We start from the raw sequence: 13,053 nt of genomic DNA, 5'->3' as shown, positions 1-13,053 counted from the left end.
AACACTGTTCCTCTGTCCAGTTTGGCTTTCTTGCCCTTCTTGGTTTTGATTACATGTTTGATACATTAAAACCAACATTCAAACCGCCACTTAAATAGGACAGCAATCACTGTAATTGGAAAGAGTGGAACAATTTGTATCTTTCTAAGCCAATCAAATACCTTATAGGAAATTAAAAGCATGGTAAATAAAAAAAGGATTTATATACACATATAATGTGTGTGTGTGTGAGAGAGAGAACGGTCAAATAGGAAAAATTACGCATGTCAATTCAAAGTGAGAATTAGAATAGACCCACTTAAAATCACTCTTTTTTTCCTTCTTGGACAACCAACCAATCACAGTCTTCAAAAGATTGTGTCATACACAGCAACAGGGTCAACCCCGCCTCCTCACTAAGATGAAAGTTTTTGTCTTTTCCTTTCTCAGAGTTGCTCTCAGATCGGTCCCGAATCGCTCTTAAGCTAAGACTCCTACGTAAAAGTTTTTAAGCTAAATTAAGAGTTTTCTGAGAGGATTCTTAGAATCTTTATGAATACGGGCCCAGATTGTTTTAGAAAGTTAAAATGAACAGCAATTACTTTAAATAGAAATGTTCTTTAACACTATAAATGTATTTGCTGTTACTTTTGAACAATTTAATGTCTCCTTGTTGAATGGAAGTATTAATTTAGTTTAAAATAAACAAACAAATATGTACTGCTCCACAACTTTTGAATATTATATTTTTAATACCTAAAAGCATAGATAAGCATAGTTCTTTAACCTTGATTAAAAACTACAGTGGAAGACCTTAACAAGCTTTCTATTTCTTAATTTGTACAAACTTGACACTAATCAAAATTAAACAATTTGTTTATATATTATATATATATATATATATATATATATATATATATAAATAAAACAAATTGTTTTATTTAATTTCTAGAACATTTTAGAACACACATCATTAAAAGAGGATAAGACTTTCAGTTACTGTTTAAAGTTTATATCAATGGGCCTACATTTCACGGAGAAAAACAATCTGTGCCTGTTCACAACTGTAATTAAAAACTGTTCAAATGTGCATTTTGCCAAGGGCACTTGGAATAACTTGTGAAAATTAATAAACCAATTAAGGTGATTGGTATCCCATCTATATTCTAAACAAGAGTCCTCAAACACAGGAGAAAGTTACAGACTAATCCAGTAATTAAATAAGCCGTCCAAAATCATGACGGGTACCAGTGCATAACAAATCTACAAAGTGCCAATAAATATTAGCCATCAAAAAACTAAAGGAAAACAGCAGCTTGTGATTGATTAATAATAAATGATGGCATAAAAGGCCCTTTAGGGTTAAATAATTCAGAGGCAGGGCGGATACAGAATGAACATGAGTGACCACCACAGACCATCGCTAAGGGATCACATGCAGTAAAAACTGATCATTAATTGTAGCCAGCAGTATTGCCCCCAGGTTACAGCTGTTTACAGTGAGTGGATCTTCCTTGTTCTTCTAGTTGTGTTCTCCAGGTCTATTCAGACACTGTAACACCTGACACGTCTTCTCACAAGATTCAGTGCTCCCTTTGACCCATAAAACCTACTTCTGCCTCCTATCACAAAATCAATCTTCCTCTCTTTCTCTCTAGTGACATCATTATCTTCGGCTCTCCTCTTGTCATGCCCATCTGTCTTCTAGCAGGCCACATCCATCAGGGTAGTTTGCTACAAACAACAAGCTAATAATAACATGACTCATTCAGAGGTGGAAAAAGATGCTCATCTGAATATCACTGACAGGTTAACCATTTATTACTGGAAGTACAGAAGAAATGGCAAGAAATTTCTGTTGTACAATAGTTAAAGTAGTTCAATTCTGTTTTTGTATCACTGAAAGGTCTCTTTACGTTTTGCTTTTGTGCTTGCTCATAGAATTCCTGAGGAAAATATCTTGAAATGCAAGTTTAGCTGGCAGCTCCGTTTCATCTAAAACTCAGCAGATTGGATCAAAGTAAAATGAAAACTGAAAGAATAGATCCTGTCTGCCCCCCACCCCCACCCCCACCACACACACACACACACACAAATGCAAACTTTAAATATACAAAAGGGAAGGCATTTGAGGTGCAAAAGCAGGCAGGCTACATTCACATTAGACTAGTTATACTAGTTGACATGAACCACTCCTCCTAAACTTCACAATCCCTCCATTCATACAATGAAAATGACACAAATGGGATGTCGGGTAACAACTGAAAGGCATTTCAATTTCATTTCTCATATGCAATAATTCTGATGATTCACTTGATTGACAAAAAAGGGCGCTGCAGTAGTCTAGAATTGGGCTATAGCATTGCAATAAAATGTAAATTAATAGAGAGATGACTGTTATATAAAAGGGCATGAAGCAATGACACCAACAACCAGTGAGAAGAGGAAGTGCTGCTTTAAACAAGCTTATTTGCCTGTGTCCTCAGGGATAGGAGTTCCTGTAAAAACTACATACCGGACAGAGTGATTACAGAACGTCACACACCTACATCAGGCATATCACTCATACTCTCTCGCGCTTTCCCAAACTCATTTCTGATCAGATATTCCTGCATTGCATCTATCGCTTTATTCCCACATCAGAGGAATACAGTTGTTGGTCTTGTTTAAGAGAGTTTAATATGGATAAACACATTCGCACAGTCAGTACACATTCATATTTATTAAGGAGTGTCAGACAGGAGCAAAATTTAATGACTACACCTGAAGAGTCAACTGACACAAGTCAATAGAGAAAAAAATTAAAATAAAAATTAGGCCAACAGAGGTTTTTGGTCACTAAAAATTTTTGAACAAAAATGTGCCGCTGCCATGGACTGTCAATCATTTCATAGGGTAAAATGTGCTTATATTATCGAGAAATAATATCCAATAGAATCCAACATTTTAAAAGTTGAGCAAACACAATATGATAATGTCGTCACTTGAAGGAATAACAATATTTTTTTTTTTTTATTACGCTTACCAAGGCTGCATTTACTTGATTTGAAAATACATTAAAGTGTATTAATAATAACAATTATAATTCATAACATACTGTTTTATATATACTTTAAGCATTCATTGTACTTTTTTTTATTTTATTTTAAAACAATTTATTCCTGTGATGGTAAAGAAGTCATCACTCTAGTCTTCAGTGTCACATGATCCTGCTGAAATCATTCTAATAGGCTAAACTGCTTTGTCTGCTTAATATCTTTGTGGAAACCATGATGCATTCTGCAGTTCCCTTTTTACTGCCACTTTTGATCAATTTAATGCATCACTGCAAAAAAAATTTTTTTTAATATATATATATATATATATATATATATATATATATATATATAATCTTACTGACCCCAAACTTTTGAAGTTTTTGATTCTGCACTTTATTCACACAAACCCAAACCACAATCACAGCTGCATCGGTCACTAGGAGCTGAGGCGGGTCACAGCTGCTTATTTTATGACTTTTATGAAGCATTTCATATACACAAAACATTTGAAGGCAGACATAAATCGGAGTAGCCTTAACTTGCCTGTGTAATTTAGCATACAGTGCTTTGGGAAAACCTGAATATGACAAGCCCAATCACCTTTGAGGATGTTTAGTTTGGTACATCAGTTCTGTTATTCTACATTCTCATCTGTCAGTGGAGCATGTGGGACTGATCATGACATACGGTGTTCAACCTCACCCAGATGTTTCACTAATTTGAATATCCGTGCCTGTGATTTAATCCTCTTTGGATTTTTTTGGGATTTGAAATGTGCAAACACTTTCTCTAGATGGGTTTAAAAGGTCTGACAGGCTTTTAAAGTGTTTTAACCGCAGCTAACACTGGACAGGATCATATTAAAAGTACCTGATATCACTGTATCATGCCATACCTGAGCTCTTCATCAACAAATAGTACAGCTAATCAGTGAACTGTGTTGTTAAAGCACTCTCTCTCTCTCACACACACACACTCGCTAGGCTGTCCGCTCCCACAGAGCTCTGAAACTCCAAACACAACAGGCGCTACACAAAAATGGAGTGCTCTCTGCCTCTCCCAGTTTTTTCATAGCTCTTCACTGGCATACACACATTAATCCTCTGGAACTGAGCAGGCTCTGCTGATTTACTGAGGCAGACAAAGAGGGAGCCAGGGAACGTAGTGTGTGTTTCTATGTGTGTGTGTGTGTGTTTAGGGAGGGGGTAGACAGAAGGGTTTGGGGGTTGAGCAATGATGAATCTAGATGAAAAAGTGTGGATAAATTGGAGGAGGGGGGACAGGAAAGGATTGTGGGTAGTGAGAGAGGACATTAAGGTTTTAGACAGCCAGTCGAGAGAGACAGAGTTAAGGAGGGGGGTTTGAGTTTAAATGGGTGGGAAAAATGTGTGTGAATGTGAACAAGAGAGGAAGATAAAGGAGGAGGGGGTCGTGCACACACACACACACACACACACACACACACATAAAGAGTTGGGGAGATTTTCCCGTGATAAAATATGTGCTGGTGTGAGTGTGAGTGACAGCAGTGACAATAGACAAAATTCCACCACAACAAAACCAACTGAAGTTCGGGCATGTGGGAGTGGAAGAGGCGTGGAGCAGAATATGAGTATGATGAGATCAGCCAAAGCAATAAATAAAACAAGAAAAGACAAACTGAAGTGTTAGACATTGCACAATTTATTTACAATTGAAAAAGTAAACAGAGTGCTTTTTGTTGACAATATAAACATTGCAACTTAAATCCAGTTCAATCTTAAAGCAGTGTTTCTCAACCAGGGAGCCGGGGTCCACTAGGGGGCCTAAGCTAATTTCCAGGGGGGTTGAATAAATGCGCTGATATACCAAACCTCCCAACAAACAACTAGTTGTGTCAAAATCTGACTGTGTTGTTGCCTGGTGTGAAAAAAAAGTTGCATTTGAACACAACTAACTAGTATGAATGTTCGCAGGTTCGTGAGATAAATTAACTGTCTATCTATATCAGCAAGATTGCAGTAGTCTATATTTGATTAAAGATTTACAAGCCATAAACAAGTGCTTGCTTACCATTTTGAATATGAATCATGTTGTTTACTTTCTTCATTCCAAACGGCTTTGTTGTTATGAAAATATATTCGTATTGGAATGCTCAGGTAAGACAATTTAAAAATTTGAATAAAATGTGTGTCCTCATGAAATAGAAAATCAGAGTTATCTGTTTTACCAACAGCCCGATGCAGACTGAACATGCTGAATTGGCCAAAAACACACAACGGGGTTCCGACTGGTGACAACGTTGTGGGACAAACTGCAAATAACTAAGCCTACCGATGCCCAATGATGGCCCAATGTTCCGAGGTGCCTTGGTGTGTCACACAGTTAAGTCTTTCAATTACTTATATTTAGTTACATTAACAATTTTAACTAAATGCTAAATATATATGTACAAACTTAAAGGTGCAGTAGGAAATCTTGGAAAATGCTAACTTCAGCATGTTAGCACTGGAAGAAAACATCCGACCCTCCCTGTAAATCGCCATCCAAAGCCACGCCTCCTGAACACATGGACACACACAGACCAGACGACCAGAGACAACATTACTACAAAGCATCATATGCCATTAATCAGTGAGAAAACATTATAGTACAGTTAGTAAAAGTACTGCAATACAAGGAAGGAACGTCAGGTTGTTGATGATGATTGCCTGCCATTCTCACTCTGTCTGCACAGCGTACGTGAATGCACTGATGACGTATCCTCTGAAATAGTACACATGTTGACAGGCAGGTAAGAAAGTCAATCAAAATGCTCGGAACAATCACCTATTGCACCTTTAAACTGCCATCATATTTAGTGTTTACAAGAGATAAAGATAAAGTACAAGAGATAGACTTCAGAATAAAGGGGGCCTTGGCTTGGAGTCAAAAAAACTGAGAACCACAGTCTTAGAGACATCCAAAAATAAGTTAATTTGTTCACCTTCATGTCTTCAAGTTGAATACAAAGAATATAATGAATGCCCCCCCCCCCATCTATACAAAGAATGTGAAATGGCTCTATTCCCATTTTAAACCCCACTGGGTTGGGTTTATAGACAAAAACAGCTGAAACATTCTTCTTTTTAAAAAAAAAAAATATATATATATATATATATATTCCTTTGCGTTTTGCAGAAGAAAGGTAATCATGTAGGTCATGAGTGAGTAAATAATAAGATCTAACAGTTTATGGGCTAACTGTTCCTTTTGTTTTAAAAAGTCATTTAAAACCGAACACTCAGACATGTGGTGTCCGTCTTGGATTACTGAGGTATCTACATAATTTACAGCTTAGTTTGAAACCGAGTTAAGTGCCAGTTCATCCTGAGATGAAAAGGACAGTTTGCAGTGCAAGAAAGGTCTCACTATGGCCAACTGTTCATTGTCATTTCATTCTGATCCTCAAGACAAAATTCATCAAATGTATATTTTGACATTGCGGATATGTGCACTTGCTTTAGGCACTGATGGAAGTAGGCTGGATAATTTGCTGTCACAATTGATTTCTTTTTAAACAATCACATCTATACTCAATCGATTAAATAGATATTTCTAGGAAAGGGAGGTTGTGTATTCACAATAATATTAGCTGTAAATTAAAAGTCTTTCTTAAACTAACTCAACATACAAAGCACTCTTTTTTTAAAGTAAAATAAATTCTGAGGAAGGGGATCCATTTAAGATACCAAGCATAGCGTCAATGAAATCTGATTGCTTGTAATATTTAAGGTGTAGATTACAGCAAAGTGACATCTGGAGTTGAAGGTATTAAGTCTGTTCTCCTCATCCCATTAAATAACACCAAGAACAACAAACACTTTTGTCCAATCTAGGTCAAGCATGTGAAAGTGAGTATCACTATGGTCAAAGAGGGTAGGGTACACAGTGAACCAGAAAAAAAAGACTAGAGACTTCTCTTCATTCAGTCTATGATATAATCTAGGTGAGACCGGTTTAATCAAAGCTTGCCATGATGAATTGTGGATTATACATAAGTGGTTTACAATTGTGCTTTTGAGGTTTATGCCTAAAGTAAGCTTCTCTTGATTTATCCTATCATAGGAATATGTTGAAGATAACCACTAAAGTTGAGGGATTATTAACATCACTTTTACACTCATCACTGCTTATTCCTCATCAGCATAGACTGCACTGATATACAAAGTTGCATACAATACTGATCAAAGGTTTGGGATAATTTTTTATTTATTTACATTTAAAGGGGTCATATGATGCTTTTTTGAAGATCATTATTTTGTGTATTTGGTGTAACAGAATGTTTACATTCTTTAATGTTTAAAAAACACATTATTTTTTAAATACTGTACATTATTGTAGGTCCTCTATACCCCGCCTCTCTCAATCGTATCGTAATCGTGCAACTCTTTTACCGAGTGTTTTGAAGGCAGTATCACGTTCGTTATCGAAGGCAATTCATCTGTGATAATGAACGCGATATTGCGTACCAGATTTACTGACTAGATGCGCATGATCATATAGTTAGATATATCGCCCAGCCCTAACAGTAATCCATAAAATGCGTTGCTGTTCTGTTGTAAGTAATCTTAAAGATTCCTAAATGGATCTACTTTCGGAAGATCAAATAAAGTGCTTTTGCTCTCATCTAGATACACACAGCATCTCCCTGACATCGCTTTCTCAACACTAACAGTGGTTACTGAAACCACGGCTTCTTTCTTCGTGTGAACATTTGGATGGCATTACGCAAATATTTCCACATAGTGGGGTAGACATGTGGGGGCGTGTTTAAATTAGCCATTTTAGGGGGGGCGTGGCAGACTCTTAACTTCGATAAAGAATATCTCTTTGGATTTTAGACTTTTTTTGGATTTGAAAATTTGAAATCGCATCATATGAACCCTTTAAACAAATATATTTAAAAAGTTTTATTTCAAATAAATGTTTTTCATGTTCAATTTATCAAAGTATCCTGAAAAATACAGAATAGTTATTGAGCAGCAAATCAGCTGTGATCATGTGATTGAAAACTGGAGTAATGACTGCTAGAAATTCAGCTTTAACATCACAGGAATAAATTTCATTTAAACACTTATTTTAAAATGCAAGTTCAAAAATGCCTAGGTGGCATAACTGTGATTTAATGTCACAACATTTTTGTTTTCTTGTTTTCTTTTTAATCACATATTTTGACTTTTGAAAAGGCAGGACAAATCAGGTCAGATCAAATGGCATAACACTAGTTAAACCCACTTGATATTTGACCAAATTCATCACTTCTATAAAAATTACTTTAAAAAATATGTTTTTAAACTATTACAAAAATAATAATTGGCACATTTATTCTAGGTGCAAGGACCATGTTTTGACCAGTTTATTTCTTGATTAAACTGCTCAACATTTTTAGAGTCCATAAATCAAAACTGATTTGTAGAAACTGGCACCAACCATTTTCAAAGAACTTGCCAATTTAAACAAAATTTCTCTTTTTCATCATCTCAGACATTCTTATTTGTCAGTGGCACAAATAAAATCTCCTACAACATCATGATACTATTTAAACAAAGGCCCAAAGAAAGATCAAATAAAGTCAACTATTACACAGGCACCTTCTATTAGCCACTACACTGACCAACAGCGGCCAATGCCTTGAGTTAAAAACACATACTGTAGCAAGACATGGCAGCCACAAAAAAAAATAATAATAAAAATACACAGATGTGTGCTCTTAGGTTGTAACTTACGGTCAGGGTATATTCTGGCAAACCGTTTACCAATCACGTTTCTCAATCGGCAAAGCAATCTGTGGTACATGCCTCTACCAACACGCGATGGGTAACTCGCGAAGCACAACGTTCCTCCGTGTTTTCTCAGCACTATATCATAGAAATACGATGATCGAGAAGTAGAAGGCGGGGCAACAGTTAAAATATTTCAAAGTTAAAATTCATGCAAACAGATTTTAGTAGACAAGTTTCAGTCAAATATTTATGATTTATGTCTATAACAAAACCCAGTGTTAAATCAGAGCGCAAACAATTATATCTGGAACATTACAATACTGTAGACTATCCAATATGCGCTCACTTCCGCATATCCATCGCGGGCATAAAGAACACGATTTTTTTTAACGATCACATGCATAGTTACAGTATGTCCAATAACAATATAACACGATATAATAAAAATCAGAGATGGTTTAAATGTCCATTGAAATCACGCTAACCACTTGTTTTGGTATGTGGGGCATTTTAAGTAGATCATTAATTATTAAATACTATATCTATATATATATATATATATATATATATATATATATATACACACACACACACACACACACATCCATAAATATATACACACATACAATACAAAGAAAACAAAGAAATAATTGAAAAGGAATACAGAAAGCTAGTGTTGGAGGAAAAACAAGCAGTTAGAATAAAGAAAATATATAAAATATAATTAGAATAGACAGTGCTAGTTTGCGGGTCAAAGATGAAAGAGATGTGTTTTTAGATGTTTCTTGAAGATGCATGTACAGTACTGCATGTAATATATATTTAGGACTTGACCCTTACGCACAGAGATTGTTCCAGAATCTCTGAATGATATTATGCAATGTAGATGATGATAACTCTTTGCAATTTTTCTCTGAGAAACTCCTTTCTGATATTGCTATAGAAACACTGCCACTCTGAGAGGCTCTTTTTATACCCAATCATGTTGCCAATTGACCTAATAAGTTGCAAGTCCTCCAGCTGTTCCTTACATGTACATTTAACTTTTCCGGCCTCTTATTGCTACCTGTCCCAACTTTTTTGGAATGTGTAGCTCTCATGAAATCCAAAATGAGCCAATATTCGGCATGACATTTCAAAATGTCTCACTTTCAACATTTGATATGTTATCTATATTCTATTGTGAATAATATATAAGTTTGAGATTTGTAAATTATTCCATTCCTTTTTTACTCACAATTTGTACAGTGTCCCAACTTTTTTGGAATCGGATTTGTATGTATGTAAAATGTTAAATTCTTAAATGATAATGTTAAATTAGAATACATGTAAAATGACAATAGGCTGTTACCAATTAAATCAGTATTAATTAAGCCTTCAGAGATAGAAGCTGTGTCTGAAGCTGCTTTTAGATGTAGTAGGCCTGTTTACAGTTTAATGCTGATCAGACATGCCTTTACATAGCAATTACAACTGTATAATGAAATGAGATTAATGTTTAATACAACATTTTAACACAGAAATATGTAATGACGAAATGAAATGATAGGCCTACTTCATGATACTTATGAAAGTAATATCGCCACTAGGGGTCGGTAAGTCACTGTGTTAATAAAGAAGCCTTTTATTCAATCTATTCGTCCGAGATTCAGATTCATTCAGGAATAAATTCAAGTGTCTGTCTTTAATTTTTTTTGTCACTGAATTGTCTATAATAATGGGTCTTTCAAAGACTGATTCATATCAGGATTGAGGAATGATACATAACTTTATAGTCTATACACTTACTGTGACTTTGGTTTGATGACGTCAAGAAAATACCCCCACCCATTCACATCTGAAAACTACCACTTACCTATGTCACACAATGTAACTGTAAAAATTATGTAAATATGTAACTTCACATAATTCTGTACATATTTGTTTACATGTTTGCATAAAGAAAACACTTGACCCTCTACTCTACCTGCTCTCTGTTCGTTTTTCTATCTAGGCTACTTGTTTTTCATAAAAAACAAAACAAAACACTTTTTCTATATTTTAAATATTTATATTCTAACTACTTGTTTTCTTTGTGTGTGTGTGTATTTATACAGTAGTCAACGTTTGAAGTGGATCAAATCCTTTAATCAAAGCTGTCCTAAAACCTAAATCCAAAATACGATATTGTAATTTATTTATATAAATCATTTATAAAAACAAAAAAAATCTTGCTACTTTAACCACATTGGGCTAACCGAGACTTGTCATAGCGTTTCCATTGTATTGCTCTTTTGTTAGTTTTGACTGCTTTTATTGATCTCATTAGTAATAAAATAATCTGCTAATATAAATGTTTTAATTAAAGATCTACTTAAAATGCCCCACATACCAAAACAAGTGGTTAGCGTGATTTCAATGGACATTTAAATCATCTATGATTTTTATTATATCGTGTTATATTGTTATTGGACAAAATGTAACTATGCATGTGATCGTTAAAAAAATCGTGTTCTTTATGCCCGCGATGGATACGCGGAAGTGAGCGCATATTGGATAGTCTACATTATTGTAATGTTCCAGATATAATTGTTTGCGTTCTGATTTAACACTGGGTTTTGTTATAGACATAACCCATAAATATTTGACTGAAACTTGTCTACTAAAATCTGTTTGCATGAACTTTAACTTTGAAATATTTTAACTGTTGCCCCGCCTTCTACTTCTCGATCATCGTATTTCTATCATATAGTGCTGAGAAAACACGGAGGAACGTTTTGCTTCGCGAGTTACCCATCGCGTGTTGGTAGAGGCATGTACCACAGATTGCTTTGCCGATTGAGAAACGTGATTGGTAAACGGTTTGCCAGAATATACCCTTACCACTTACAAACTGAAACACCATCAGTCAATAAATTGAGAAATAGCATAAGAAAATCTGTCAACGGCAGCATATGACATAACAGAGACAGATAAGAGAGCAAACGCCTGTCTGAGCTGCACATTCAGTCTTCATTTATACTGACTCGGTTAGCAAGAAAAATATAAAAGACAATATCAAGAGCAGAGACCTCCTCGGAATATGAAGTAAAAGCAGATTAGGAAAAGATGGAAACACCTTTATTTTGCAGTTCAAGCGGTAATAATAAAGCTTGTCTCGTCTACTGCCAACATCTATTTCAGCACCACAGTGTTGTGTTAGCATCTAAGCTATGTTTGCTTTGGATTCCTGTATGTCGGAGAGACCTACCTATACAGCAACCTAAAGAGGCGTTTTTATTTAACAATTTATATCTATAAAAACAAGTCCTCTGAATATCAAGAGTTAATGATTATTTAGCACAACAGTCAAAGGTAACGTTACTCACCGGTGTGCTGCTGCATCCTCTGTCGTTATTTAAACTGAAGCAGTTTGTCGAAAGGTCTCGCTTTCTCCAATTTATGTCATAGTCTCAATAGTTCGTCAGCATCTCGCTGGTTATGAGCGTAATTTGTCGTGTAAGGTTACCGGTGTTTAACGTTACTCCTTTCCTTAGAAGAGCGTTTTGTTCTCTTGTTTGAGCGGCGTCGTTAAACCCTGCAAATCCGCCTGGACACATCATCTGTTAAACAAACATATTGCTCTTCCATTCCGCGAGATTATCAGCACACCTTTCCGTCGGTGAATGTAACGGCTACGTATTCAAATAGGTTTACTTTACATCATTTACACAGCCGCGTCCGTCGCTGCGGCGTTCCTGGTCGTTCAATCGAGCACAATCGGAATCGTTTCCCTTTTTTTCGGTTAAAGACAGAGACGCGTGCACGCTCGTTTGCTCGCACTGCGTGCTCTAACTATGCGCGCCTCCGCCTCTGTCTGACCACGCGAGGTCGCGCATTGTCCCAGCAAATTTCTGATTGAGATCTGGGCATTCTGATATAATTAATTTACATTTTAATTACGATAAAGGGCATGACTGGCTTTACTTTATGTTTTATTTTTCTATTCATATCCCGATCCTACAATATAAATTGACAATCCATGTGGCCTTAATTACGAAAAATATAATTTACGTGATGTATAGGCTACATCAAAACACATTATATAGCTAAAGCATAAAAAAATTAATCTTCTTATTCATGTACGTATGCTAACTAATCAGCCAGCTAAGCTAATACACAGCCCAGTCTTTCAATATTTAGTTATTTCAATATGATAATAGTAGTTGCCTACAATAGGCAGTACAATACTTGACCGAAATGTACACGTGTTAATGCATTGATTATGGAGCTTTATTAATAACTTTTCTTTTTATTTGTTATAAATAGATAGG

The sequence above is a fragment of the Carassius carassius genome, chromosome 37, assembly GCF_963082965.1.
Source record: "Carassius carassius chromosome 37, fCarCar2.1, whole genome shotgun sequence".
NCBI classification, from domain to species: domain Eukaryota; kingdom Metazoa; phylum Chordata; class Actinopteri; order Cypriniformes; family Cyprinidae; genus Carassius; species Carassius carassius.
The sequence above is the reverse complement of the archived record's forward strand: the minus strand, read 5'-3'. Positions refer to the sequence as shown.